We start from the raw sequence: 25745 nt of genomic DNA, 5'->3' as shown, positions 1-25745 counted from the left end.
CTAGGGTTGATGCATTGTAAATTCTTACTAACTGAGTTTGCAGAGTAAATATTTATCTCTATTACACAATTGAGGACATCAATTTTATAAAATGTTTAAATAATTTCCTTAACATCTACAGGGTTAATGTAATGTACCACTCAAACCATGACATTTCTAGAAGTGAAAAGCTGTCCCTATGCATGAGGGGACACTAGCCTACCCTGGGGCTGTGTGGACTGACCCAGATTACTGTTACCCTATTAACATTACACAACTGATTGCTTGTCTGATGTTAATTGAAGAGTTTCCAGAGCCTCAACATTTTGTACAGGAAGAAATAGTGGAAAATGTTATTTCAACACCTTACCATTCCTTTCTCAACAGCACAAAATCTCTCACTTTTTCTCCTGGCAGAATCAGGGGTGGGGAGTGTTAAGCTCTTAGAAACTTCTCAAATCTTTGTAATTTAACATTTAGTAACAGCTGATGCAGACATATCAGCCAAGTAATTTCTACAGGTTTAAGTGAAAGAGTGAATGGAAATCTGCAGCCTATCTAAGGTTTCTAAAACATAAAGCATTTAATAAATAGATCTTGCCTTTATTCTGCCGCTGCTAAGTCACTTCAGTCGTGTCTGACTCTGTGCGACCCCATAGACAGCAGCCCACCAGGCTCCCCCGTCCCTGGGATTCTCAAGACAAGAACACTGGAGTGGGTTGCCATTTCCTTCTCCAGTGTGTGGAAGTGAAAAGTGAAAGTGAAGTCGCTCAGTTGTGTCTGACTCATAGTGACCCCATGGACTGCAGCCTACCAGGCTCCTCCATCCATGGGAGTACTGGAGTGTGGTGCCATTGCCTTCTCCTTGCCTTTATACAAACCGTTTCAATTTCTAAGCCTTCATTTTTATATTCTGTACATACACCCCCATATAGCATATGTGTGTGTGTGTGTGTAATATAATTCTGAGTGTGCATATGTAGTGGCTACAAATCAAGATTGAATAATTTCTAAACTGTAATATTACTTCAGTTCTTCTTTAAAATATAGACATATTGAATAACAGGCAAACAAATGTCACCCAGCACACACAGGATCACTTTTCACTTTGAAAAAATTAAAAAAGCAAGAGATTGTGCAAAAATTTCCTGAGCATTAGTATGTCAAAATGACCTTATAACTTGTAGAAAACAGATCTAATTGGGAGCTTAACAGCAACTAATGACTGGTATGGGTTCCATTCGATGACAGATGTTCCTGGTATTCTTGCTTTAGAAACTGCTGCAGGCATAGCTTATTAAGGAACTAAGACCCTGACTAGATAAGCACTACTTTCCCTGGTAGCTCAGCTGGTAAAGAATCCACCTGCAATGCAGGAGACCTCAGTTTGATTCCTGGGTCAGGAAGATCCCCTTGAGAAGGGATAGGCTACCCACTCCAGTATTCTTGGGCTTCCCTTGTGGCTCAGATGGTCAAGAATACACCTGTAATATGGGAGACGTGGCTTCGATCCCTGGGTTGGGAAGATCCCCTGGAGAAGGAAATGGCTACCAAATCCAGTATTCTGGCCTGGAGAATTCCATGAACTGTATAGTCCATGGGGTCACAAAGAGTTGGACACAACTGAGTGACTTTCACTTTCAGGTAAGCACTAAAAGCTCAACCTTTGCATGATGAAATTGCATCATGAAATTATTTTCATGTAGCTGTAGGAAAATCCAGTAAATCTAAAAAACTGGGGGAGATGATGCATGGAGGTTGGCATGGTAAACATCTAGAGAATTTAAGCTACATAATTTGCAATGAATGGTGTTCACTAGATATCTGAAAAGACTGCAGAACTCAGAACGAGGCATCTAGCTGGTGTGAGCAAGAATCGTACCTGTTCGTACTTTGTGTCTGATAGCTGAGTTGCATTTAGGGAAAGATTTATAAAGTTCTTCAGTGTGTGCTCAACTAGAATTTGTGCACAGAGTGTTTCTTAAAGGTTTCAATGCCACTGAACCCCCAAACACACATATACACATGAACACCCCTGCACATGTCTGCTCACAAACACAGGCACACAGGGTCACCTTGCATGTCTTTGGTGATATTTGCCCATTAAAAAAGATCTTAGCAGTAATTTCAGAGACAGAAAGGAAAATATTTTAATGTGGGATCTTTGTTTATGGCTGATTTTAATGTTATCCATGCTTTTCTGTCTCGATAGAATAATAGGTTAGCAATGGGAAAGGCTTATGAAGCTGAATGGTCGTGTAATGCAAAGTTTCCACCTTTTAAATTCTGCTTCTACAAAACAGTGGCATTTTCTTCATGAAACTTGTTAGAAAATGAGCTATAAACAAGATACCCCCTTTTGAAGAACTGATCAGTGAATGCCACTCTTCAAGAGACTTTTCCAAAAGCATTTGTGTGTGTTACGACTGCGTTGGAGTGGCCTAATTCAAACACTTAATACCGGAGGTGAAACTTGCCCTCTGTAGTCAGACCTGGTTTCAGGTGTTTTCACTCTAAATCTTCAGAAAAATCCTTTCCAAAAATCTCATTTGAAAGAATATTACTTACTACACCTTGAAAATACAGAAGTTCCTTTATCAAACAGCTGCATGGGAGACTCATCTTATCCATGATCTTTTATTCTCAAGCTCAGACTAAAATAGATATAGCCACCTGCCTATAGGACGAGAAAATGAGCTTTCATGGTTCATGGCTGGTATTTTGAATGCTCCATTCCTTATTCCCAAGCCAACACCCTCCCCAACAAAAATAACACCACCACCAAAAACCCTACCTGCTATGTAAACAACTTGCTCTGTTTAACCAGAAGATGGTCAAATCTATGGACTCTTATTTATTGAATGTCCAGCATATGCATGACTAAATCAACAATAAGCAGACTAAACCAATGATTAAGGAGTAGACAGTTCAGAGATACCAGAAAAAAAGAAAATTTTTGGAAACATTAATATTTTAGGTTTCAAAAGAAATTATCACAGGAAATTTCAAAAGTGTTTAAAATTTTCTTGGGTTTATTTTACAGTTTAGTATTTTAAATATCAGAGACTATCATAAATTTCTCAGAGTTTAGATGCACTTAATTTTTCAGTATGATCCTATTATACCTCACAGTGAACTCTGTAGGTCCTTTTTGCAATTACACATAAATATCAAATTTTTTAACACAAATATCTACTCTAAGCTCAGTATCTTCTGCTTCAATCCATCACCTTATGAGTCTCTGACTCCCATTTCTGCTATCTCCTGCCTCCTTGACTGACCCCATACACATCATACATCCTTCACAGGCTTTATCACACTATATATGCTTAAGTGAATATTTTCTCTGCAAGAGTCCCCTTTAACATCATATTTAAAAATTCCAAAAGTTATCACCTATTTAAAACAACCTAACTGATCGGATAAAACACAACTTGGCTGCATCCACTCTGCTGTGATATGGTCAGAGCTATTTCAAACCCATACTAATTATGAATAATTAAATAAACAGTGTAAGTGACAGGTATTATAATATGTGCATAAACAGTGTGGTGTGGGAGCCCAGAGAAAGGAGCATTTATCAGTAAGGACTATTGATGTAAGAGATAAACTGACTCCAGCTTGATTTACAGGGAAAACTATTAAAGAGAGTAAGAAAAGGTGAAGGGGCTGGAGAACTAGGCTTGAAAACTGGACAGGAATTGGGCAAGCAAAGACCATGATGTGGAGCAAAATCTAACCTGCTGGCCATTGCATTCCTTCTGATCAATCTGTGAATTTGCTCCTTTGCATCATTCACTCAAAATTCAAAGTGCTGACAGCAGAGTACTTGAGTACTGGGAGCTTGGTCAATTTTAGATCACATACTTGTCCTGGGGTTTCAGGGCATGGGGACAAGAAGAATTTGGCCTGGTAATCTCAGGATTTAATACAGGGAGCCAACAGTGACAAGTGGGAACTGCAAATCCCTCTTCCCCAAATACTGTGCACACTGCCGAATTCAAGGGGAGAGCATGCTACTAATAGAAAGGATGGTGGGTTGGACAGTGACCAACTAAAGAATTAACAAATGTCTGTTTCAGTTCAGTTCAGTCACTCGGTCATGTCTGACTCTTTATGACCCCATGGACTGAAACACACAGGCTTTCTGTTCATCACCAACTCCTGGAGTTTACTCAAACTCACGTCCACTGAGTCAGTGATGCCATCCAACCATCTCATCCTCTGTCATCCCCTTCTCCTCCTGCCTTCAATCTTTCCCAGCAACCGGGTCTTTTCAAATGAGTCAGTTCTTCACATCAGGTGGCCACAGTATTGGAGTTTCAGCTTCAGCATCAGTCCTTCTAATGAATATTCAGGACTGATTTCCTTCAGGATTGATTGGTTTGATCTCCTTGCAGTCCAAGGGACTCTCAAGAGTCTTCTCCAACACCACAGTTCAAAAGCACCAATTCTCTGGTGCTCAGCTTTCTTTATAGTCCAACTCACATCCATACATGACAACTGGAAAAGCCATAGCTTTGTCTGCTTACTGAATCTAAGTCAGTGTCCTTAGTTAGAGAAAAGACCTAAAAGGAATGTGTTCCTGATGAATTATCATTTAAACTGAAAGACAAGTTACAATTTGTAAACTGAAGGAAATTAAGAATGAAGAATTTTTTTTTAATTGAAGTATTGTTGATTCACAATGTTGTATTTCTGGTATACAGCAAAGTCATTCAGTTTATACATACACACATATATGCACATACATGTACATGTATGTGTATATATAAACACACACATACCTTTTCATGTTCTTTTCCATCATGGTTTATTACAAAATATTGAATATAGTGCTCTGTGCTATAGAGTAGGTCCTTGTTTATTTATTTTATATATAATATTTGTATCTCCTAATTCCAAACTCCTAACTTATCCCTCCCTCCTGCCTTTCCCCTTTGGTAACCGTATGTTCATTTTCTATGTTTGTGAGTCTATTTCTATTTTATAAATAAGTTCATTTGTGTTATATTTTAGATTTCATACAGAAGTGATATCACATGGTATTGTCTTTCTCTGACTTTCTTCACTTAGTATGATAATATCTAGGTCCGCCCAGGTTGCTGCAAGTGGCATTACTGAAAATGAATATTTTAAGTGGAAAACACACTATATGTGCAGAGACAGAGAAAGCCCAGTGCTTTCAAAAATAGGAATATATTTGCTATGATGAGATTTTAGCCTGTAGGTGGAACAGTTAAAGGACATGAAATTGGAGAAATAAGAAGTTAGATCACAGAGATAAAATTTTAAATGTATTATTTTGGCAATGTGAAGTCCACAAAGTATTTCAAACAAGGGCTTGCCAAGATCAGATTTGTGTTATAGAAAGAATACTTAGGTTGCAGTGAAGAGAATGGAGTTTAGTGATTCTCTCAAATTTAACCTTGTTTCTTTAGGCTGTGGGACAGATGTTAAAAATGACAACTTCATGTTCCTTTTACAGTTTATATTACCTCAAAATTCTTTGTTTCACTTACCAACTCACCTTTCTGATATGCAAACCTCTTGATATTATCATTCAAAAGAACTTAGTATCAAATACCTTGTTTTGAGTATTACATTTGTTTTCTACTATTGCTATATGCAGTCACAGGCTTAGTGGCTTAAAACAATACAGATTTATTATCTCATAGCTCTGTAGGTTAGAGACTTGACAGGGATCTTCCTGGGCTAAAACCAAAGTATAGGCTGAGGGCCTTACTGTGTTTCTTCCTGAGACTCGAGTGGAAAATCAATTGTTCCCTTGCTTTTTCTAGCACATAAAGACTGTCCACATCCTGTAGCTCATGGTCTCCTTCTCCATCTTCAAATCTAGTGATCCCTGGTTGAGTTCTCACATTGCATCATTCTGATTCTGCTTCTGCCATTGTGTTTCTTCCTCTGACTCTCTTTTCCACTTTAAAGGACCCTTCTGATTACTTTGGGTCTACCTGATCATCTAGGATAATCTATTTTAACATTAGCTAATTTGCTACTTTAATTGCACCTGCAACCTTAATTCCCTTTTGTCATCTAAAATGACATATTCACTGGCTCTGGGGATTAGCACGTGGCTGTCTTGGTGGGGCCACCACCACTATTTGCTGAATAGCCTCACAACCTGAACTGCCGTGGGAGAGTCACAGGACCCTGACTCTGCTTTCCCCAGGGTGGAGCATTCAGGCTGTGGTATGTCCATGACGCTGGATGTGAATTCTTCAGCTCCCAGGTTTCTCTCTTTCCATATCACAGTCACTGACGATCCCTATTCCCAGCTCTCTTGAGGAGATGCAGAATTCAACCATAAAGTCTTTCATAAATTGCAAATGATCTACTGATTACCCTTCAAAAATAGCAGGGTCCTTTCCTAAGCATTCTCATTCAAGTCTCACACCAAAGCTTCACCCTAGCTTTTATTCTCCCCTGTCTTTTGCTGTTTTTTTCAGATGATGAAACTAATGTTCAGAGAAGCTCAGGGTGCAGCTAATAAAGCTAACACTACCCCTCCAGCCCAGGTCTCCAGTCTTCACAGTGGAGTACCTGCCACGTTCCCACCGTAACAGCTTGTCTATGGGATATGTCCCTGGGTTCACATATGAACATCGATCCCGCACATAATTCCTACCTTTCGTGAAGGAGTCTCATTATTTCCTATCCACATGCTCCAGACCCTATCTGAGATTCTCCCACCATTGGTAATTCTCTCCGTACTGCCAGAGCCCCCACTGGCCTGTCCCCTCACCACCCCTGCCTCATGCCTGCTTTTGCAGCTGAACGGGCTTATTCTGGCTCCAGCCATGCCCTCTTCCTCGGTAGATGGGAGGGAGGAAGGGAAAGATGAAGGGATGGGAAGCAGCTCCTCTCAGAGACGTGGAAAGCTTTAGTGCCCTTCTCTCACAGATACCTGCTGTTTTGCTTTTGTTAGAAATCACCACCAGCCTGGCGATACCAACCTGCAATCTACAGTCACAATCAGATCAGACTCTTATTTCCTGGGATTCTGAGAGGGACTGAGGCTTCAGAAAGTTATAAATATAACACTTTACACACTGAACTGGATGCCCAGGGAGAAACCCCCTGCAATTAGCAACAGGACCTTGTGCTGATTAGATACAAAGCTTTCAAAGAGTTCAGAGCCTGTGTTGGCAGGGCTTTACACGTATCCCCTACCCATCCTGAAAGGGCTCTAATAGCACAGAAGACATTAGGTACAAGTAAGTCTTTTTTAATGATCCCACCTGAAAATGATATTTGTAAAGTATTTTAAAGTTTTCAGATTCATTTAACTCATGTGATTTTATTCATTGCTCTCAGCATTCTGTGAAGTAGGCAAGACAATTGCAGGTATCCCTTTCACAGATGGAGATGCTGCTGCTGCTGCTGTTCAATCGCTAAGCTGTGTCTGACTCTTTGCGACCCCGTGAACTGCAGCACACCAGGCTTCCCTGTCCTTCACATCTCCCAGAGCTTGCTGAGAGTCATGTCCATTGAATCGGTGATGCCATCCAACCATCTCATCCTTTCTCGCCCCCTTCTCCTCCTGCCTTCAATCTTTCCCAGTGTCAGGGTCTTTTCCAATGAGTCTGCTCTTCACATCAGGTGGCCAAATTATTGGAGCTTCAGCTTCAGCATCAGTCCTTCCAATGAATATTCAGGGTTGATTTCCTTTATGATTGACTGATTTGATCTCCTTGCAGTCCAAGGGACTCCCAAGAGTCTTCTGCACCACAGTTTGAAAACATGAATTCTTCAGCACTTAGCCTGCTTTATGGTTCAACTCTCACATCTGTACATGACTATGGAAATGCTGAGGCCTGTCTTCACAGGGCTAGTGAGTGGTATAATCAAGATGAGAACTCAGGACCCAGGTTCCAATTCAATTCTCCTGTCCTATGCCTTTTTGTTCTCAATTCTAGCTACTCACTTTTTTTACTGCCTTTTCCACCTCAGTAAAGGTGGCTTGAGGGAACAAAAATGACAATAGATGCCAAAGCAGAGAGCTGTCTTTTAAAATACAGCTTTCAATGACAACATTGTTACCTAAAGTATATTTGCATTAGCCTGGGGCACTGTTCTCAGTAAAATTTTTCCCTTTCCAATTATGGGTATAATCAATAAATATGTACTGTCAGCCAACTTTGTAACAGCCCTGTGCTAAGTGCTGGAAGAGATTGCAAAAGAGACAGGGTCAGCGATAAGGTTACTGTTGTCATAGGACTTATACTGAGTGGAGGGAAAAAGTAGAATCCATGGAATGGTAGCAAAGCATTAATTTTTTAAAGAAATGCACACAGGATAAGTGCATAAAGAATGGAATGAGTAGAAATGGGGTCTGAACTGTGCATGAAGAATTTAAGTAAGGGGAACAGGGAATACAGCTTTGGTTTAGTTTGTTACTTGTATTAAGTTGGGGGACACCCTTAATAAAGATCTGGACGAGGAAACAGGTCTGCTAACAGCCATCGTGAGGTTCTGACAGCTTTCTGATTTTGACAGCCTTCATCCTTAGAGCCATCTTTTTGCTTCTGGATAGATGATGGGGCCTCAACCTGCTGCTGCTGCTGCTAAGTCGCTTCAGTCGTGTCCGACTCTGTGCGACCCCATAGACGGCTGCCCACCAGGCTCCTCTGTTCACAGGATTCTCTAGGCAAGAATACTGGAGTGGTTTGCCATTTCTTTTTCCTACATCCTTGCAAAACTCAGCAGGCAGAGTCTGAAACCCTTCAGTTTTAACTGTGAGTCCATATGACCACAATCATCTATGAATGCTTTCCAGGATGCTCCCATGTCCCTGTCTCATCCTTACACATTTTTGAAGGTAATAAAGCTGCTGCTACATAACACAATGGCCAGTATTTCCCCAGAGTATAAGCAGGTGTTTTAAATATAAGCTTTGGTATATACATCTCATATTAAAAACTCCTGGTGCACTCAAACTATAGTAAAAGCTTGTAATATGAGTCTCTATCAGTACTGCTTCTTCCAGACACATGGGGAGATTATTGATCATGGCTCCCTCCTTGAAACTGGGGAGTGATGTTCTGGCCATGGGTTAGGCAGAAGTAATATGAGTGACATATGTCACTTTCAGATCAGAGCATTTAACTCTGACATAAGAGCCTCACAACTGGTGAAATCCATCTGACTCCCAAAATGAGGAGGACATGGTGCTGAACTCCCTCCTTAGGTGTGATTGACAGATACTGTGAATGAGAAATTAACCTTTGTTGCTTAAATCACTAAAAATGTTGGCGTTGATGTATTCTGCAGCATAACCCAGCCAATTCTGAATACTTTATTTAAATTTTTTTGAAAGAATGGGTGGAATAAATTCAGTCTACTTCAACCTAGTGTCTGATTCTCAGCAGTCCCTCTATTTTCCTTAAAAACTTCTAAGTTCTGTCTGTTCATGATGGCTTTGTATTGTTTCTGGGCCCCTATCCAGCTTGGTAGGCATTTTTCTGAAATGTTTCTTATGGCAGAGAATTATCTTGTCAAAGAAGTTGGACTAAGCCCCGGGAAGCTCTACAGTAAAGCAGTGGATCTAAATTACAGACCTCTGTGTATTGCCCATCGACTGCATGTTCTTCTGTGTTTCTAGATCAGAGGGCCTGAGCTTTCCTTCTGCCTGCTTTCAGGAAGTACTTCCCTGGCAGCGCAGAGGTGAAGAATCCAGCTGTCAATATAGGAGATGTGGGTTCGATCCCTGGGTCGGGAAGATCCTCTGGAGGAGGAAATGGCAACCCACTCCCAGTATTGTTACCTGGAAAATTCCATGGACAGAGGAGCCTGGTGGGCTACAGTCCATGAGATGGCAGAGTCAGATACTACTGAGCGACTCTATACACAGGTACCCTCTACCCGAAAATATAAAACCTTGCTTTGCCAGAATAGTCCTAAGAGGAAGTTAACCAAGGTACAAATCCATTTTGTCTAAATGGGTCAATATATGTAGGCTGGAGAATGGAAGACTTTAAACTTGCAACGTTCTTTCTGCCTACGTCTTCAAGGTATGCTTTCTTTCCCTCTCCCTGAAAGTTCTAGCTGCTCCTGCCTGTTAGATACCATCTTCATTATTAGAGTACACTTTGTTGCCATAGCAGTTGATTTCTACTCTCACATTTTATTGCACTTATAGCTGCTACAGGCAACAGAGAAGGGGCAGGGGGAGCAGGAGTTTTCTTTCAAGTGCCAGGCTTCTCCTCCTCTGAGAAACTTCTAACCTCCTCTAAAAGGGAGCTCAGAGTCAGGAATAGCAGAAGGGGGTGCCCTGCCCCAGAAGACAGGTTGCAGCTCTCTAGTCTGGGACTGGGACAAGGCACAGTACTTTTCTGGCCCTGGTAGGATTACATCATCCTTGTATTCACTCTTTCTTTTTAGGCTTCAGCACTTATACTTTCAAAGAAAACAAAAAAGTCAGCAGGCCCGCGATCAGGGATAAAGATCAAAGAGGAAGCAGAAGCTGGAAAGTTCTACCGAAGTGCCTTTCTAAGGTCCCAAATACAGTGTCTCAATTAAGGTGACCCTAAACCCCCAAATTATTATAATGATGATGATAACTTGCATGTGCATAGTATCTTTGCTCTTTTAGTGTATTTTTATATGTACTGTGTTCTCCTCCAATCTTCTTTCTTTTTAATTGAAGGAAAATTGCTTCACAATATTGTTTTGGCCTCCGTCATACATCAACATGAGTCAGCCATAGGTTTACACATGTCCCTTCCCTCTCTAATCTCCTTCCCACCTCCTAGCCCCTCTCACCCATCTAGGTTGTTATAGAGGTCCCATCTGAGTTCCCTGAGCCATACAGCAAATTCCCATTAGTTATCTATTTTACATATAGTAACTATATGATAATAACTTATATGTGCATAATACCTTTGCTCTTTTAGTGTATTTCCACATGTATTGCTTATTTATTTTTTTTTTGGTGTTAAATAGTACCCTCTTAATGAAGATGTCTCCATGAACTATATTTCATAGTGACGTCTTAACTCATCCATTTTGTTGCTTTTTCAGCATATACCTTCATATCTCCTACTACCTGTATTGAAGAGACAGCATCTTAAACTATCTAATCCTGCTACTATTTTACTTTATGTGCATGAATCTTAGCCCAGCAGACAGGTCTTGCTGTTTGAGAATGGATTCTCAGACAGCTTCTGTGGCTCACATGGAGATCACTCCAGTGTGAGGCACTCTGTAAACTTCACAGGGTGATGAAGATTCAGACTTTTGTCCAGAACTACGAATATGGATTTGACACTTAGAACTTTAAAATTATCCATCTGTCACAGGCCAGTGACTTAGGCTATTTGTATAGTAAAAAGTGCAATGAAGGTTTCCTTTTTCAGCGTGATATTAAACATCATCAAATTTTATAAATTCTTCTTAAATATTTTTGTCAGAGAAAAGATCTGCGACTTTCAACTGTAATTTTTAAATGTTCAATATGTATAGACAAGCTGCTGTATTTTATATAAATGAATATATTCATAGAACAAACTTTAAATTTCAGAAAACAACACAGATTGTAGGAGTTTAAATTCCTGTTCGTATTCCAGTAGCAATGACTAATGTGTCCATTTTAAGAATAGTGGCAAATGATTGAGGAGGAGTGCATTTCTACCCTTGCTGGAGGCTGCTATTTTGTGGAGAAGCATTTGTGGTCTGGTGACTCAAGAAGAGAGGTAGGTAGCTACCCATATATTCTAAATTCTGCTTCCACTGCTCCATCTGTCCCAGACTCATGCTGAGACCTTGTCTGGGTAACACTACCCTCTACTGGGTGGAACCAGAACAACAACTCAATCCCTTTTTAATCCAGCGCAGCGTGTCGCAGTATTTAAACTCTAAGAGAGAACTTAGGGGTTGTTTTTATAGATGAGAAGGCTGACTTCAGAAGGCAGAAATGTCAGGACTGTGACTCTTAACAGTTTACATCAGAGGCCAAAGCACCCCGCTTTCCTTACTCTTTCGGTGGCTAATTTCCCCAAAAATTTCAGAGTAGGGTAGAGGCTCTGAACACAACACACAGCAAAAACACAAATGTATTACTTGCAGCTATAGGAATATTTGTTAATAACCAATGCCCCCTGCTGCATGAATTACTTGTGCTATTTAAATCTATCACAAATAATTTTTTTTAGATAAATTTATCATAGACTGTTGCATTATTCATAAAACTACTTGAATACACTGCTTTCTTTTTTATCATTTGTAAATGTTGTACCGTTTCTGCTTCAACAAGAATGTGTCTTCAAATGGAACTCTGCCTTAAGGGCCTATGGGGCTTTGGTAATGGCACATTTTAAGAGCAGGATTTCTCTAATTGTAATACGAATTAAGGTATCCTTACTCCTTCTCCTACATTTTCATGAGACATTATGTGTTTAGCTCGAGCATAGAATGGACCACAAGAACAGATGCAGGAGGCACCCTATGGGAAAGAGGGGGCTGGACAGGCCAAAGTATTGGGTGACTGAATTTACAGTTACACCTGATCTCTCAGTAATCCAAATGTTGATCAATCACATTTAGCACACAGTTACCCTAGAAGCAGGCGATAACAGCAGCAAAACTGGTGTTACCTAGACCTTGATCCCGTAAGAGGAGCCCTGGTGCTTTCACTTAATGTCTGTGTTCTCTTATTTCACACAAATTCTTTAAAACAGGCCCAAAGTACATGAAGACAGCAAAGTCTGGGGTCAGGGCAGGAGTGGTGGTGGAGCTATTCCAGGCATGTGCGCACACAGGAGTACGGAGTAACAGCTGGTGCTACGGCAGAAAGCGGGAGACAAAGGAAGAGAGTTAACTAAAAGTATTGTGACCTCAAGATCACTAACAACCCTTCGCAAAGGGACCAAAAATCACACCTACCTCAGGAGAGTGAGTTAATTTTATAATAATGACCTGCACGTGTGCATGTGCGCTAAGTCATTTCAGTCGTGTCTGACTGACTGTGACTCCATGGACTGAAGCCCCCCCCGCAGGCTCCTCTGTCCATGGGATTCTCCAGGCAGGAATACTGGAGTGGGTTGCCATGCCCTCCTCCAGGGGATCTTCCTACCCCCAAGGACTGAACCCACATCTCTTATGTCGCCTGCATTGGCAAGTGGGTTCTTTACTACTAAAGTCATCTAGAAAGTCCAATGAGTGAGTGAAAGTCACTCAATCGTGTCTGACTCTTTTCAACCCCATGGACTATACAGTCCATGGAAATCTCCAGGCCAGACTACTGCAGTGGATAGCCTTTCCCTTGCCCGGGGGATCTTCCCAACCCAGGGACCGAACCCAGGTCTCCCACATTGCATGCAGATTCTTTACCAGCTGAGCCACAAGGGAAGCCCAAGAATACTGGAGTGGGTAGTCTGTCCCTTCTCCAGTGGCTCCTCCTGGCCCAGGAATCGAACCAGGGTCTCCTGCATTGCAGGTGGATTCTTTACCAACTGAGCTATCAGGGAAGCCCATGACCTAGAATGGTTAAAAAAAAAAAAAGTTGTATTCTATTAATATTTAAATCCACTTAAAGTTTTTTAAAAAAAAAAGGCCCCATAGTCTCCATTTATTTAGATTTTTATTCAAAAGTAGTTAGAATGACTATCCAGAATAAGCCATAAGATTACGAGAACTTGAATGAAAACCTACTATATAGCACAGAGACAGTATATATATACACAGTTAGCTGATTCATTCTGCTATATAGCAGAAACTGATACAACATTGTAAATCAACTATAAATAAAAATTAATTAAAAAAAGATTGAGAACTAGATGTATTTTATTGGCTCTTTGGAATTCCCATGCTAAAATAAAAAGTTGCTTTATTTAAGTCATTTAACAAAATATATCAAATGCCTCATCTACTTGTTGCCAGGCAGATGTTTTAGTCAGGAAAGGTGCTCTATGTATCCAAACAGACATAGATTCTAGCCCCCATTGAGGACAAATGGAGGAAGGTGTTCAATAAGCAAAATACGTACATAAATGTTTACAGAATATAACGCTTCCCAAGTGGCTCTGTGGGTAAAGAATCGGCCTGCAATGTAGGAGACACAGGATGATGCAGGTTCGATCCCTGGGTCGGGAATATCCCTGAGGAGGGCATGGCAACCCACTCCAGTACTTTTGCCTGGAAAAATCCCATGGAGAGAGGAGTCTGGCAGCTACAATCCATAGGGTCACATAGAGGCAGACAAGACTGAAGCAACTGAGCACATATGCCCATATAGAATATGAGATGCAAGCAATAATTTGAGGAAATACAAAATAAAAAATGAGAGCCAGTGAGGCTGGCGAAAAGCTGCATTTTAAATAAGCCAGAGAGGAGAGGTTTCCCTGAGAAGTGGTTTGGGGAGCAAAAACCCAGAGAGGGTGAGGAAGCAAGCTATGCACTTGTCCACAGGAAGACTCTGGTTATCTTATACGTGTACACTGATTAACTGTAATTCTTCCATAATCTCTATTGTAAACTCCATGCTCTGATCACTGTCTCTTTTATTTTCAGTTCTTCCTTCTACTCTCTGACTTCAGCAGTCCTTGGATATGACATTGATCTAAACCCCTTTTCACTGGTCTCATGTCCTTACTCCCCTTTAAATTTCATGCTCAACCATTATTACCACTCCCTATCACTTCCCTAAATTATCTTGCCCCATCTTGCTTCACTATACTTATTTATTACAGTAAAACCTCAGCCCTGTGGAAATCCAGGGTCCCAGGTGGTGCTAGTAGCAAAGAACCCACCTGCCAATGCTGGATGGAGAAGGGAAGCAACCCACTCCAGTGTTCTTGCCTGGAGAATTCTGTGGACAGAGGAGCCTGGTGGGCTGCCATTCATAGGGTCGCACAGAGTTGGACACGACTGAAGCGACTTAGCTTGCATGCATGCATTGGAGAAGGAAATGGCAGCCCACTCCAGTGTTCTCGCCTAGAGAATCCCAGAGACAGAGGAACCTGGTGGGCTGCCGTCTATGGGGTTGCACAGAGTTGGACATGACTGAAGCGACTTAGCAGCAGCAGCACCAGCAGCCAATGCTAGAGACATAAGAGACAGAGGTTTGATTCCCGGTTTGGGAAGATCCCCTGGAGGAGGGAATGGCAACCTACTCCAGTATTCTTGCCTAGAGAATCCCATGGACAGAGGAATCCCATGGACTGCTGGGCTACCAGTCCATAGAGTTGCTAAGAGTTGGAAACGACTGAGGTGATATGCACGCACGTGGAAATCCAAATTGTCTTCTACTCTGTCACTATAACCTCTCTCTTTAAATTAAAGACTGCTAATCTCAACTAGGGGCTTCCCAGGTGGCTTGGTGGTAAAGAATCCGACTGCCAAGCAGGAGGTGCAGGTTTTATCCCTGGGTTGGGAAGATCCCATGGATTAGGAAATGGCAACCCACTTCAGCATTTTTGCCTGGGAAATCCCATGGACAGAGGAGCTGGGTGGGCTATAGTCCCATGGAGTCACAAAAGAGTTGGACACGATTTAGCGACTAAACAACAATAGCAAAAATTTGAACTAGGTGCTGCCTAGAAATCATAGCACAGAATTCTAGTCCATTTGCTCATCTACAATCCCAGATGTATATTCCACTCTTTCCTGTTTCATTTTAACTCCAGTTCACTCTCAGTTCTATGACCTTGCTTCCTATTTCACAAAGAGAAAGACAGTCCATTGGAAGAAAGCTTTCACAAGTTCCCACCACCACACCTGCCCAGTGACCAGCATCCGAGCTGCGTTCTGCCCTGCTGCAATAGACGCAGTGTCTGCGCTGCGAGGGCCACCTCAGTAGGACACCCCATCTGATCCTACTTTGTCTATCCGAGGACATGCCAGCAGCTTTGTCCTTCATCAGCAGTTGTTTCCTTTTTACTGAACCCGTCTCATTAGCGTACAAACAAGCCTGCTCTGGAGTCTGTGTTTTCCTGATACCAATTCATCTATTTGCTTTTTTATAGCCACATTTCTTAAGAGTTTCCTATCCTTAATATATCTGATTCCTCTTCCACCCATTAATTTTTTTTTTTTTTGAACTGACTCCAATCGGGCTTTCTATGTTTCTAGCCCCCCCTATACTTTCTCAGGCTCACTAACAAGCTCTACTTTGCTATATCTAGGGATTACTTTTCATCAAGATCAACTCATCTGTATCATTTGATTTAGTTTTCTTTACCTATTAGAGCTTCCCTGATAGCTCAGTTGGTAAAGAATCCATCTGCAATGCAGGAGACCCCGGTTCGATTTCTGGGTCAGGAAGATCCACTGGAGAAAGGGTAGGCTACTCACTCCAGTATTCTTGGGCTTCCCTTGTGGCTCAGCTGGTGAAGAATCTGCCTATAATGTGGGAGACCAGGGTTAGATCCCTGGGTTGGGAAGATCCCCTGGAGAAGGGAAAGGCTACCCACTCCAGGATTCTGGCCTGGACATTTCCATGGACTGTACAGTCCATGGGATTCCAGAGTTGGACACAACTAAGTGACTTTCACTTTCACCTATTGAGACTTCTTTTTATTGCCTGTCACCAAGTAGGTCCTAAAGGGATTTTGATGGGAATACACTAGAGTCTGGAACCCTGAATCTGTGGGGGATATTATAATAAAAATCAGATTTGTATAGTACTTTACATTCTACAAATATCATATATAGCATCTATTTTAACATTTACAATAATCCCAGGAGAAAGGCATTTTTCAGATGACAACTGTTAAGAAGGAAGACCTGACAAAGACAGGATTACATACACTTATGTAGTTTCTCTCAGAGGCAGAAGCAAGCCTGTGTTGGATAGTGGATATTGGACAGTGAGGGTCAATCAGAGGTGGGTAGTTCAGCATGCTGAAGAGGAAATCCTGCCAAGGAAAATAAAGAACATAAAAATAAATAAGTAAAACAGGATGGAAGAGGCTAATTTTGTACTGTTTGTCATTTTACATCCAAATGGTTTTAAAGCATGAGACATGCTATGGGAAAAGTTTAATAGGGAAGAATCCTTGAAGTTGGTTTTAGGAATAAAATAAAAAGCCATTGGGTTCTCTCCTCATGCCTAATAAGAAATCAACATGAGTGTCCTAAATGTTAATTTTTGTTGTCTCTCCTTGTAAAAACCTATTGATGATAAAATAAAAAGTATGAAGATTGTTATGGACTGAATATTTGTGCTCCCTCCAGATTCACATTTGAAATCTTAACCCCCACCTCCTGCCATGTGATCTTATTAGAAGATGGACTCTGTGGGAGGTGATAAAGTCCCCATGTGATCTTATTAGAAGATGGACTCTGTGGGAAGTGATGAGGTCATACGTATGGGAGCCTCCTATGGGGGATTGTTGTCCCCAGAGAGCTTTCTCACCCTTTCCACCACAGGAGGATGCAAAGAGCCAAGATCCAGAAGGGAACCAGCCATACTGACACTCTGATCTTGGACTTCAACCCTTCACAACTGTGAGAAATAAATTTCTGTTGTGTACAAGTCACCCAGTCCACAGTACTTTGTTATAGCAACCTGAACTGACAAAGACAAGAACATTACAATTTACTGCCCATCTTAGTTCAGACTATGATTTTTAAAATAACATAGAATGAATGGCTTAAATAACAGGAATTTACTTCTCATAGTCAGGAGGCTGGGGATTCTAAGATCAAGGAGATGCTGGCATATTCAGTGTCTCTTGAGAGCCTGCTTCCTAGTTCACAGACAACTGTCTTCTATTTGGCTGGTCTTCATGTGGCCCCTGTGATCTCTTTTATAAGGGCACTAATCACATTTAAGAGGGGTCTACCCTATTGACCTTATTACATCACAAAGCCCAATATCCTAACACCATCAATTGGGAATTAAGTTTTCACCATATGAATTCTGCTACTGCTACTGCTAAGTCACTTCAGTCATGTCCGACTCTGTGTTACCCCATCCCTGGGATTCTCCAGGCAAGAACACTGGAGTGGGTTTCCATTTCCTTCTCCGATATGAATCCTGGGAGAACACAAATATTCAGTGTATAGCAATGCCCAGTATTTTTCACCCTGAATCTCTAATATTGAAAGGAAATCTGAAACTCTCTAGAGTTCTCAGAGACTATCCTGAGAAGGTTGCCACCACCAGTCTTTCTAGAGTTGGTCTTAGGACACAAGCAGATCTATGCAATATATGAGAGACTAAAAAGAAGTTTTCATGTCAACCAACTCTGGCCCCATCCATCTGACTGTCACACACATGTACATATGTCCACACACACACACACACACACACTCACACAGAAGCGATCCACTGTTGTATGGAAACAGTTGCAGTTCAAGCCAGTAAAACATTCCACTGAGCACTTTCTACACAGATTAAACCTTTGTTTTTCTTTGCTCTGAAGCTGATAAAGGAGAACACTTAGACAAATTAAATAATAAAGAGATCCCATTACTGTCATTTAATTCTGCGCATATAAGGATAAAAAGGCCTTCCTCCCATGAAATTGTAATGCTGATTACTTTTCTCTGTTCTCTTTAAATCCAATCACTTACCTCAATTCATCAGCATTTAAATACAAGGAGGATGGTTTCATAAATGGAGAGAACACAATTCAGTGCCTTGACACACTGTGTTTGCTATCAATTATGTTAGTCATAATCTCAAGCATTAAAGAAGGATTGGTATATTAACCTAAATACTGCTCAAGGGACTGTGGCTGCATTCACAAATTTATTATTTTTTTAAGTTTTTATGTTGTTCATTGTACTTCATTAAGCTGAGAAAGAGAATCAGAGGTGTGGACACTGTACATGCTCTGGCCTCTGCATATTGCCCATCATTTTATTGTAGTTAATTTCTATTTATTTATTGGAGTATGTTGTGTTAGTTCCAGGTGTGTAGCAAAATGACTCAGTTATACATATATCCACTTTTAGATTTTTTTCCCCATATAGGTCATTACAGAATAATGAGTAGAGTTCCCTACGCTATACAGTAAGTCCTTAATATCTATTTACATATAGTGGTATGTATAGGTCAATCCCAATCTCCCAGTTTATCCTTCCTCCCCACCCCCCACCCCACCATGTCCTGGTAACTGAAAGTTGGTTTCCTACATTTGTGACTCTACTTTTCTTTTGTAAATGAGTTACTTTGCACCCTTTTTAAAGATTACACATATAAGCAATATCATATGATTTCTCTTTCTCTGACTTACTTCACTCAGTGTGACAAGCTCTTCTGCTGCTGCTGCTAAGTCGCTTCAGTCATGTGGCAATCTCTAGGTCCATCCATATTGCTGCAAATGACATCATTTTGTTATTTTTTATGACTTTGTAGTATTTCATTGCATACACACACATTCTTTGTCCATTCCTCCATCAGTGGACATTCATGTTGCTTCCATGTCCTGGCTTTTGTAAATAGTGCTGCACGTAAACATTGTGGTGCATGTATCTTTTTGAATTATGGTTTTCTCTGAATATGTGTCCAGGAGCAAGATTGTTGGATCATATGGTAGTTCTATGTTTAGCTTTTTAAGGTACCTCCATGCTGTTCTTCATAGTGACTATACCAATTTATATTCCCACCAACAACGTAGGAGGGTTTCCTTTTCTCCACATCCTCTCCTGCATTTATTGTTCATAAAAATTTTTATGGTGGCCGTTCTGACCAGTGTGACGTGATATCTCACTGAAGCTCTGATTTGCATTTCTCTAATAATAAGTGATGTTGAGCATCTATTCATGTGATTTTGGCCATCTGTATGTCTCCTTTGGAGAAATGTCTATTTAGATCTTTGTGCATTTTTGATTGGCTTTTTAAAAATATATATATATTTAGCTTCATGAGCTATTTGTATATTTTGGAGATTAATCCTTTTTGACTGCCCACTATTTAAAATCCTATTTTATCAATCCTTATATGATCTCTGATCTTGATATATCCTACGTCTGTTTTGCTTTGTTTTCAAAGACTTATTTAAATAGAATTATACCATCTATCATATGTAATGATGTAACTGAGAAAATTCATGAGTGTCTTAAACAAGTTATTTCTCTAAGTCTCTCCATAGATAAAATCACAACAATACTCACCTCCATGTATTATTATAAGAACTAGATAGCCACTGAACTTTTGTCTCTCTTTCTCACCTGAGGTTACCCTAGAAGTGTCCATGTAAGAATCAAGAATGTGTTTTAGTTATAAATCCAGCTTTCCTTATGTTATCTTTCTCCTCTTTTTTTTTACATAGATCATTTTCATGAAAAATAAAATATCAATCATGAAAAATGACAAATCATCTACAGTTGCATCACTCACAATATATACTTATAAATTCACTCTGTTAAGGATCCATTATGTGCTAGGAATGATTCTAAATTTTGAAATTAGAGCACAAAATGAAACAGACAAAAATCCTTGCCCTTAGGAATAGCTTTCATTTTTCCTCTCCTTTGCATTTCTCCTCTACATATACAAATGTGATATGTGGTTGCAATAACTGTGGTCATATTTTTTACTCTGCTTCTTTCATTTATTATTAGATCTTTAAAATATTCCATGTAGCTAAATTCTGTAATTTTCATGTCAAAACAATATTTCTTGGAATTGATAAACAATAATTTGATTGCCCAGTCCTCTAATGTTGGAAATTTAGCCCCAGCACCTATCCCCAGGTGCAAAGAGCATCCATGTAAATTTACCTGATATGCTGATTTGCTTTAAATAAATACATCATGGTGGGATTATTGTGTCAAAGTATAAGAACACTGTTATATCATTTAGGTAAAAGTAAGAAATAAAGTCCAACTCCTTATTCTCAGGTGGATTCTTTCTACATAGTTTGAAGATAGTATACAACTTAGTACTCGAAAGTGTGAAACATACATGGAGTACTATAGGAATTCAAACTACATTTAGTTAAGATAGGAAGAAATAGGGACACAGATTTTAGCTATATAGCTCTTAAAAACAAAAAAGATGAGATTTCCAAAGTGGAAGGTGTGTGGCCCAGTGTGGCATAAGAACCAGCAGGGACAGAATAGGTTGAGGTTATGCAAAGGTCACAAGTGAAGACTGGATAAATTTGAACACGATCTAACAAATAGTGGAGAATCATTGTCATTATTTCAGTAGCAGAATGGCACAAAGAAAGAAGTGTTATATAATCTATAAAAGCAATGCAGTCTTGCTCTAGGGAAGCTGAGGAACCTGGATACTACATTTCATTTTACTGAGCTTTTACATTTGTCATTAAATCCCAACACTTCCTCCCACTGTTCTTCAAGGCGTGAGGAATGTAAAAACCCTAAAGCAGGATCAAGCCCAGTGTGCCTATGGGGAATATCCTAAATGGGATGTGCTCGGTCAGCACAGCATGCCTGACCCTCCAATGAAGAAGACACAGAATCAATAATCCTTAGAGAGGGAAGGACAGTTCTGTATGGTAGAAAAGTTCTACCAGCTCGTGAACTATCCAAAAAAATTCCTTCTATTCCAGGCAATTAGTCTTCTACTCATTAAGTGAGGCAGCATTAATAATCGGTTAATATTTCAGCCCAAAGGTCAGAGTATAGATAAGGGAATTTTGCATTTTTGGAGTACCTTTTCCTGGTCTTTAAATCAAAGGTTACTAAAATTGAAAGACAGGGCAATCCCTGAAGAATGGAACCCAGTTCCCTTCAGAAGACTTGGGTATGGTAGTGATAAGATACTGTTCAGGCTGTTTGTTTCCAACTAATTGGAGTGGGGAAAAAAAAAGACTCCACTTAGGCAGAAAATATTCTGAGGACAGGGCTTCACTTTAAATGTGCTTTTCTCCTAACTGTGGAACAATGCCTGGACTGGTACCTGCCACATAGTACCTGCTCAACAAGGTTTAACTAATCAATGAATGAGCCAAATATACTAAGTGCCCATTAAATATTTGGTAATTACCTATTTGTTCAGTTTACAAGTTTTCTGTACCTGAATCTTTTTGACTAAAACTTAGTATGGGAGAAAACTTTCCCCTCCATTACAGTGAGAGGAGCTTGAGAGAAGAGTAAAGGAAAGGAAAAGAAAGTGTAGATTTCACCATAGGATAAAGTGTCACATGGGCCTGTATTACTCTCAACTACTGAGAGGTCTCTTGTCAGTTGTAAGACCATTTTCCAAAGCTATAAACTACCATAGAGAGATGTGAAGATGTCACTGTTTTGTTCAATGTTCCATTATCAAAGGCTAGTGTAGTAATTAGCACATAGAACACATTCATGCATATTTGATGAATAAATGATTGAAAGAAGGGAATATGGTTCTTCCTTCAGGGATTTCATAGTGAGGGTAGGAGACAGAACCCCACAGGAGAATTATGGAAACTTAGAAAACTTCCACAGCCTAAGACTCCATTAGTGGTCAACTCTCATGAATGCTCAATCAGTCATGAATCCATCTACAGAGCCATTTTCCAGAACAGATACTTCAGTCTCCATAAGGATACCTTGAGAAACTATGTGGTTAATTTCTAACTCTCTATCTATCTCTATGAGATACTGGCAGAGTGGGAGGGATTTGAAAATTAAAAACAGAAGATTATATATGACTCTCTAGTTGAAGAAATAATACATATAACCATAAAATAATGACAGACTACAAATATAAATGCAAAAATTCCCCTATTGAAACCTTTTCTTCTTAGATAATTGCCCTGAAAAACATGACCAGGGCTTGGGAATAAGCATCAAATTGGTGTGACATAAAGCTAGTTATAGTCTTAGAAGCTCTCATTTTGCAAAATTATCTTGCAAGTATAGCACATCCTAGGTACCCAAACCAGATGGCATAAGATTTGCTACCTTAAATATGCAGCCCACATGTCCACTGAATTGTGTAAGGGGCTAATTGGGAACATTAGATAACAACCCAAGCAACATAAACAACCCTGAAGTCATAGAAAACTGAAAGAAAATATATAGCTTTCTAAGGATTTTAAATGTTTAAAGCCCCTTAAGAAATACACCATATGCAAAATAAATATAAGAAATGTTGGATTGGCATTGGATTAACATACTATAATGCAGCAGTAGCAAATGAATCCCTTGATATCTGAATAATTAAGAGCCAGGATAGGATTTATAATCTAGGGCAACTAACACACAGAGCTGTAAGTGTGGTCTAGCATTAAGAATTCAGCACAACTGTATTGATGTCTTACTGTGGAGGCCTATGTATTTTTCTGCTTTATTTTAGGATAGGAGAGTATATGGATAGGTGAATCTGAGATCTTTATTTAAAATTCCACTTCTATTTAATATCACAGTTTGCATTAGAACAATATCAGACATTTAAAAAGGTCTTCTGCGTTTCTCATTCTTAGCATTTAACACTTTGAAAAACAGTTTGTAAGATATCACTCCAGGTTCATCATATCTTCCCTCACCAGTTAGTTACTGAATTCATTCATTCATTTCACAACCATTTATTGAGTACCTACTAAGTGTAAAATGCTGTGTTAGGCTTTGGATCTGTAAAATGACTGAGAGATACTTCATTCTTGTGGAAGTTTACTGTCTTTGGAAAGTCATTTAATAATGAGTAGTGATTCAGGAATATGTTAGCTTGTTTGAAAGTGAAAGTGAAGTTGCTCGGTAGTGTCCGACTCTTTGGACTGTAGACTACCAGGCCCCTCCAGCCATGGGATTCTCCAGGCAAGAATACTGGAGTGGGTTTCCATTTCCTTCTCCAGGGGATCTTCCCAACCCAGAGATCAAACCCAGGTCTCCCTCATTGCAGGCAGACGTTTTAACCTCTGAGCCACCTTTCAGTTCAGTTCACTTCAGTCGCTCAGTCATGTCCAATTCTTTGCAACCCCATGAATCACAGCACACCAGGCCTCCCTTTCCATCACAAACTCCTGGAGTTTACTCAAACTCATGCCCATCAAGTTGGTGATGCCATCCAGCTATCTCATCCTCTGTCGTCCCCTTCTCCTCCTGCCCCCAATCCCTCCCAGCATCAGGGTCTTTTCCAACAACTCACCTCTTTGCATGAAGTGGCCAAAGCATTGGAGTTTCAGCTTCAGCATCAGTCCTTCCAATGAACACCCAGGACTGATCTCCTTTAGGATGGACAGGTTGGATCTCCTTGCAGCCCAAAGGACTCTCAAGAGTCTTCTCCAACACCATAGTTCAAAAGCATCAATTTTTCGGGGCTCAGCTTTATTCCCAGTCCAACTCTCACATCCATACATGACCACTGCAAAAACCATAGGCTTGACCAGATGGACCCTTGTTGGCAAAGTAATGTCTCTGCTTTTTAATATCCTGTCTAGGTTTGTCATAATTTTCCTTCCAAGGAGTAGGAGTCTTTTAATTTCTGGCTGCAATCACCATCTGCAGTGATTTTGGAGCCCCCAAAAATAAAGTCTGACACTGTTTCCACTGTCTCCCCATCTATTTCACATGAAGTGATGGGACCAGATGCCATGATCTTAGTTTTCTGAATGTTGTGCTTAAGCCAACTTTTTCACTCTCCTCTTTCACTTTCATCAAGAGGCTTTTCAGTTCCTCTTCACTTTCTGCCATAAGGGTGGTATCATCTGCATATCTGAGGTTATTGATATTTCTCCCAGCAATCTTGATTCCAGCTTGTGCTTCTTCCAGCCCAGTGTTTCTCATGATGTAATATGCATATAAGTTAAATAAGCAGGGTGACAATATACAGCCTTGATGTACTCCTTTTCCTATTTGGAACCAGTCTGTTGTTCCATGTCCAGTTCTAAATGTTGCTTCCTGACCTGCCCATAGGTTTCTCAGGAGGCAGACCAGATTGTCTGGTATCCCCATCTCTTTCAGAATTTTCCACAGTTTATTGTGATCCACACAGTCGAAGGCTTTGGCAGAGTCAATAAAGCAGAAATAGATGTTTTTCTGGAACTCTCTTGATTTTTCGATGATCCAGCAGATGTTGGCAATTTGATCTCTGGTTCCTCTGCCTTTTCTAAATCCAGCTTGAACATCTGGAAGTTCTCAGTTCACGTATTGCTGAAGCCTGGCTTGGAGAATTTTGAGCATTACTTTACTAGTGTGTGAGATGAGAGCAACTGTGTGGTAGTTTGAGCATTCTTAGGGATTGGAATGAAAACTGACCTTTTCCAGTCCTGTGGCCACTGCTGAGTTTTCCAAATTTGCTGGCGTGTTGAGTGCAGCACTTTCACAGCATCATCTTTCAGGATTTGAAATAGCTCAATTGGAATTCCATCAACTCCACTAGCTTTGTTCATAGTGATGCTTCCTAAGGCCCACTTGACTTCACATTCTAGGATGTCTGGCTCTAGGTGAGTGATCACACCATTGTGATTATCTGGGTCATGAATATCTTTTTTGTACGGTTCCTCTGTGTATTCTTGCCACCTCTTCTTATATCTTCTGCTCTTAGGTTCATACCTTTTCTGTCCTTTATTGAGCCCATTTTTGCATGAAATGTTCCCTTGGTATCTCTAATTTTCTTGAAGAGATCTCTAGTCTTTCCCATTCTGTTGTTTTCCTCTATTTCTTTGCATTGATTGCTGAGGAAGTCTTTCTTATCTCTCCTGGCTATTCTTTGGAACTCTGCATTCAAATGAGAATATCTTTCCTTTTCTCCTTTGCTTCTTACTTCTCTTTGTTTCACAGCTATTTGTAAGGCCTCCTCGGACAACCATTTTGCCTTTTTGCATTTCTTTGCAATGGGGATGGTCTTGATCCCTGTCTCTGATCCCTGTACAATGTCATGAACCTCCGTTCATAGTTCATCGGGC

General features: G+C 40.3%; 1 long non-coding RNA gene across 1 annotated transcript; it reads right to left on the bottom strand.

The window, feature by feature from the left end:
• Positions 1 to 2993: 2993 nt before the first annotated feature.
• Positions 2994 to 25745, bottom strand: LOC110121550 (uncharacterized). The gene is made up of 3 exons (XR_002309003.2): positions 19182 to 25745; positions 16746 to 16853; positions 2994 to 12780 (listed from the first exon to the last, which is right to left on the bottom strand). It is a non-coding gene; the product is annotated as an uncharacterized lncRNA (long non-coding RNA).

Source organism: Odocoileus virginianus, chromosome 2, assembly GCF_023699985.2.
Source record: "Odocoileus virginianus isolate 20LAN1187 ecotype Illinois chromosome 2, Ovbor_1.2, whole genome shotgun sequence".
Taxonomy (NCBI): Eukaryota; Metazoa; Chordata; class Mammalia; order Artiodactyla; family Cervidae; genus Odocoileus; species Odocoileus virginianus.
The sequence above is the reverse complement of the archived record's forward strand: the minus strand, read 5'-3'. Positions and strand labels throughout refer to the sequence as shown.